This window comes from Gopherus evgoodei, unplaced genomic scaffold (genome assembly GCF_007399415.2).
Source record: "Gopherus evgoodei ecotype Sinaloan lineage unplaced genomic scaffold, rGopEvg1_v1.p scaffold_65_arrow_ctg1, whole genome shotgun sequence".
In the NCBI taxonomy this organism is placed as follows: Eukaryota; Metazoa; Chordata; order Testudines; family Testudinidae; genus Gopherus; species Gopherus evgoodei.
This window is the reverse complement of record NW_022060086.1, coordinates 557,525-562,615: the sequence shown is the minus strand read 5'-3', so window position 1 is coordinate 562,615 and position 5,091 is coordinate 557,525. Positions and strand designations below refer to the sequence as shown.

The 5,091-nt window shown below is 42.2% G+C and overlaps 1 pseudogene; it reads left to right on the top strand.

The window, feature by feature from the left end:
- The first annotated feature begins 2,432 nt into the window (after nucleotides 1–2,432).
- Nucleotides 2,433–3,102, top strand: LOC115643632 (annotated as a pseudogene).
- Nucleotides 3,103–5,091: the final 1,989 nt, after the last annotated feature.

Sequence of the window (5,091 nt, the reverse complement as noted above, 5' to 3'; positions counted from 1 at the left end):
TTCTCCATAAACCATGTTATTGATAAGCATTAATTATATCACTAGACTTTTTCTGAAGTAATCCCATGTCAACTTTTCCATTTTTTCATTAAATTTCAATTGTTTAAAACTTTCCCTTTATCTTTTTAATAGTTAACATTTAACACAGTGCTGTTCTGTATTTGCATTTTTTGTTTGTTTTGGCTCAGCTGCTGCCTGATTTTGCACTTCTGGTTCCAAAGGAGACATGTTGTTGATGGTCAGTTCGTAACTCTGGTGTTTGTAATTCTAAGGTTCTATGTAGATGCTCTTTAATGTTCTCCTTGATTGCTGATGGAGAACATTAAAGTGTGTCATCACCTCATGTGGTATGAGTACATCATATTGCTTCTTTCCAAGTGCAGAACAAAAATATATATGAAATATATCTACCTTTTCTGCAACATTAACAAGTTTCCTTTCTCCCTCTAGAATTTTGCCTAAACCTTTTATAGGATTTCTTTTGTTGTTAAAATACTTAATAACATCCAAGCAAGGATTTTTCCCTGATATCTTTAATGCCCTTTATCAATCATAACTTCCAATTTCTCGTTCTTGCTATCTATATTCTCGATTTCCCCCCATTTTTATATATTTTATATATTGCTTTTCCCTGCCCCACAATAGCTGCCTTCACTTTGCCACTGGAGTGGGTTTTTAGCCAAATTTGTCTATATTCATGACTGTGGTATCATGGCTTTTTAGCTGTTTAATCAAGTATCAGAGGGGTAGCCATGTTAGTCTAGATCTGTAAAAAGCGACAAAGAGTCCTGTGGCACCTTACAGGCTAACAGACATATTGGAGCGTGAGCTTTCGGGGGCGAATACCCTCTTTGTCAGATGTATGCAGTGGAAATTTCCACAACCAGGTATAAATGTGCAGGCAAGAATCAGTCTAAAGATAACAAGGTTAGTTCACTCAGGGAGGATGAGGCCAGTTTGGCCGATGTAGATGGCAGAGGGGCATTTCTGGCACATGATGGTGTATATTACATTGGTGGACGTGCATGCGAATGGATGGGTGATGTTGTGGCTGATCTGGTTAGGTCCTGTCATGGTGTTGCTGGTGTAGATATGTGCGCAGAGTTGGCATCGAAGTTTGTTGCATGCACATATCTACACCAGCGACACCATGACAGGACCTAACCAGATCAGCTACAACATCACCTGTTCATTTGCCTGCACGGCCACCAATGTTATATACATCATCATGTGCCAGAAATGCCCCTCTGCTATGTACATCAGCCAAACTGGCCTCATCCTCCCTGAGTGAACTAACTTTGTTATCTCTAGACTGATTCTTGCTTGCATATACATACCTGCCCCTGGAAATTTCCATGACTTGCATCTGACGAAGTGGGTATTCACCCCTGAAAGCTTATGCTCCAATACATCTGTTAATCTATAAGGTGCCACAGGATTCTTTGTTGCTTTTTACAGCTATTTAATATACTCATCTTAAAGAACTCCCAAGTTTCATTCCCATTTTCTCTCTGAAAAATTCTTCACCATCAGTTTTACTGATGATTTCCTCAGCTTTGCGGATTTAGCCTTTGGAAGCACTAAGTATCTCTAGATATTACTGGTTGGGAACTGTTCTCTCTCTGTCCATTTGAATGTAAACTGTTCCATTCTTTATTTTCCTCTCATCTATCATATGCCCCCTTATGTATCTCTTCTCTAAATGAAACAGTCCAAGTCTTTCCAGTCTTTCTACATATGGCAGCCTCCCCTAGTCTCATAGAGTTTCTTGGAAATCCCCTTTCTATCTGCTACTATGGAGGGATAGCTCAGTGGTTTGAGGATTAGCTTGCTAATCCCAGGCTTGTGAGTTCAATCCTTGAGAGGGCTATTTAGGGAACTTGGGGTTTAATAAAAAAAAAAATCTGGGAATGTTCCCTGCTTTGAGCAGGAGGTTGGACTAGATGATCTCCTGAGGCCCTTTCCAAGCCTGATATATGATCCTCTATAGAGACTGGGTCACCATAACTGAACACAGATCCAAAGCAGTTTATTCTCCCTCCTATTATAAGGCATATCTACCCTAGTGTTTCCTGTTGGTGCCTATTATCGTTTCCCACACATGGAGCACAATAAAATATGGAATTTGCATAAGTATGATCATTATTTCATAATTAATTTCTCTGAATAACAAAAATGTCATTTTCAGTGTATGAAGAGTGACCAATCTGTTTGTCCCACGAGAACAGTTTCCAGTAGCACATGCAGTGTCTCATATTAACATTGTCTCTTCATTCAGGCATTTGTACTGCGACCATCACCCTAGAGCATGGGCACATACAGGAAATCAGGGGAACATACAGTACATGCAGGAGACACCGTTCTGCCTCAGAGTTGGACACCTTCTCCCCTACTCCATGTCAGATTCCAACACAACTGACTTCAACAACCCCTCCACCTTCATCCTACTGGGAATTCCTGGCCTGGAAATGGCCCATGTCTGGATCTCCATCCCCTTCTTCACCATGTACGCCATAGCCATCTTGGGGAACTTCACCATCCTGTTCATTGTGGGGATAGAGCCGAGCCTCCATGGGCCCATGTACTATTTCCTCTGCATGCTGGCCGTCACCGACCTGGTCCTGTCCAAGACCACTGTTCCCAAAACACTGAGCATCTTCTGGCTCAATTCTAGGGAGATCAGTTTCAGTGCCTGTCTCATGCAGATGTACTTCATTGCTTCTCAGCAATGAAATCTGGGATCTTTGTGGCCATGGCTTTGGATAGGTATGTAGCCATCTGCGATCCCCTGAGACATTCCACCACCCTGACAACCCCATGGTGGCCAAAATCAGTCTCACTGTAGTACTACGCAGGAGCTTACTCGTATTACCCAATCCCTTCCTGGTGTGGCGGTGCCCCTATTACAGAACCAGCATCATCCCCCATACCTACTGCGATCACATAGCTGTGGTCAAGTTGGCCTGTGCTGACATTAGTGCCAGTAATTACTATGGCCTGTCTTTGGTATTCTTCACCGCAGGTCTGGATGTGTTTTTTATTGCTGTGTCCTATACTCAAATTCTCAGGGTTATCATAGGCCTCACCACAAAGGATGCCTGACTCAAGACTTTTGGGACCTGCGTCTCCCACCTCTGTGTCATCTTAGCCTTTTACATCCCCAGTCTCTTCTCCATCCTGACACACCGATTTGGCCACAATGTGGCCCCACATTTCCATGTTCTCATTGCCAATATGTACCTCCTGGTGCCCCTCATGCTGAACCCCATCATATACGGGGTGAGGACCAAACAGATACAGAACAGGCTGCTCTGGATCTTTGCTCATAAAGGGACTTAAAGTTTTCTCCTGGTGTTCAGGAGTGCAGAGGCATCTTTCCTGAATCACTTACTGAAAATAAGAACATATGAATGCCATACTGGGTCAGACCAAAGGTCCATCTAGCCACTATCCTGTTTCTAACAATGGCCAATGCCAGGTGCTCTAGACAGAATGAATAGAACAGGAAATAATTAAGTAATCCATTCCCTGCCGCTCATCCTCAGCTTCTGGCAAACAGAGGCTAGGGACGATGTCCCTGCCCATCCTGATTAAAAGCCATTGATGGACCTATCTGCCCCATGAATTTATATAGTTCTTGTTTTGAACCCTGTTATAGCCTTGGACTTCACAACTCTGGCAAAGAGTTCCAAAGGTTGACAGTACCTTGTGTGAATAAACACTTCCTTTTGTTTGTTTTAAACCAGCTGCCTATTAATTGCGTTTGGTGACCCATAGTTCTTGTATTATGAGAAGGAGTAAATAGCACTTCCTTATTTAATCGCTCCACACTAATCATGAGGTTATAGACCTCAAACATATCCCCCCTTAGTTATCTCTTTTCCAAGCTGAAATGCCCCAGGCTTATTAATTTCTCCTCCTACAGAAGCCATTCCATACTCCTAATCATCTTTGTTGCCCTTTTCTAAATCTTTTCCAATTTCAATATATCTTTTTCGATGTAGGGTGGCCAGATCTGCACGCAGTATTCAAGAGAGGCATTATGATATTTTCTGTCTTATTATCTACCCCTTCCTTAATGATTCCAAAAATTCTGTTTGCTTTTTTTGACTGCCACTGCACATCGAGTGGATGTTTTCAGAGAACTATCTACAATGACTCCAATATCTCTTTCTTGAGTGATAACAGCTAATTTACATTCCATGATTTTATATGTATAGTTGGGATTATGTTTTCCAGTGTGCATTACTTTGCATTATCAACATTGCTTTTCATTTTCCATGTTGTTGCCCAGTCACAGTTTTGAGAGTTCCTTTTGCAGCTCTTCAGAGTGTGCCTGGGACTTAACTATTTTGAGTAGTTTTGTATCATATGCAAATTTTGCCACCTCAATGTTTACCCCTTTTCCCAGTCATTTATGAATGTGTTGAATAGGACTGGTCCCAGGACAGACCCAGGGACACCGCTATTTACCTGTCTCCATTCTCACCATTTATTCCTACCCTTTGCTTCCGATCTTTTAAGTGCCTAGCAATGCTTTCTGTCTCACCTAATGATCCTTAACTTAGGGTATGTCTACACTAGAAATGTCCACACAAAATGCTCTAAGTCAGGGGTAAGCAACCTATGGCACAGGTGCCGAAAGCGGCACACGAGCTGATTTTCATTGGCACTCACATTGCCTAGGTCCTGGCCACCAGTCCAGGGGGCTCTGCATTTTAATTTAATTTTAAATGAAGCTTTTTAAACTTTTAAAAAACCTTATTTACTTTACATACAACAATAGTTTAGTTATATAGTATAGACTTATAGAAAGAGACCTCTAAAAATGTTAAAATGTATTACCGGCACGCGAAAACTTCAATCAGAGTGAATAACTGAAGACTGGGCACACCACTTCCGAAAGGTTGCTGAGACCTGCTCTGAGTGGATTAAGTTGGCGGACTGTGTCCACAGTACCGAGGTGAGCGTCGATTTCTGTAGCGTTGCACTGTGGGCAGTTGTGTGTAACTGTGGGTAGCTATTCCACAGTTCCTGCAGTCTCCGCTGCCCAATGGAATTCTGGGTTGAGATCCCAATGCCTGATGGGGC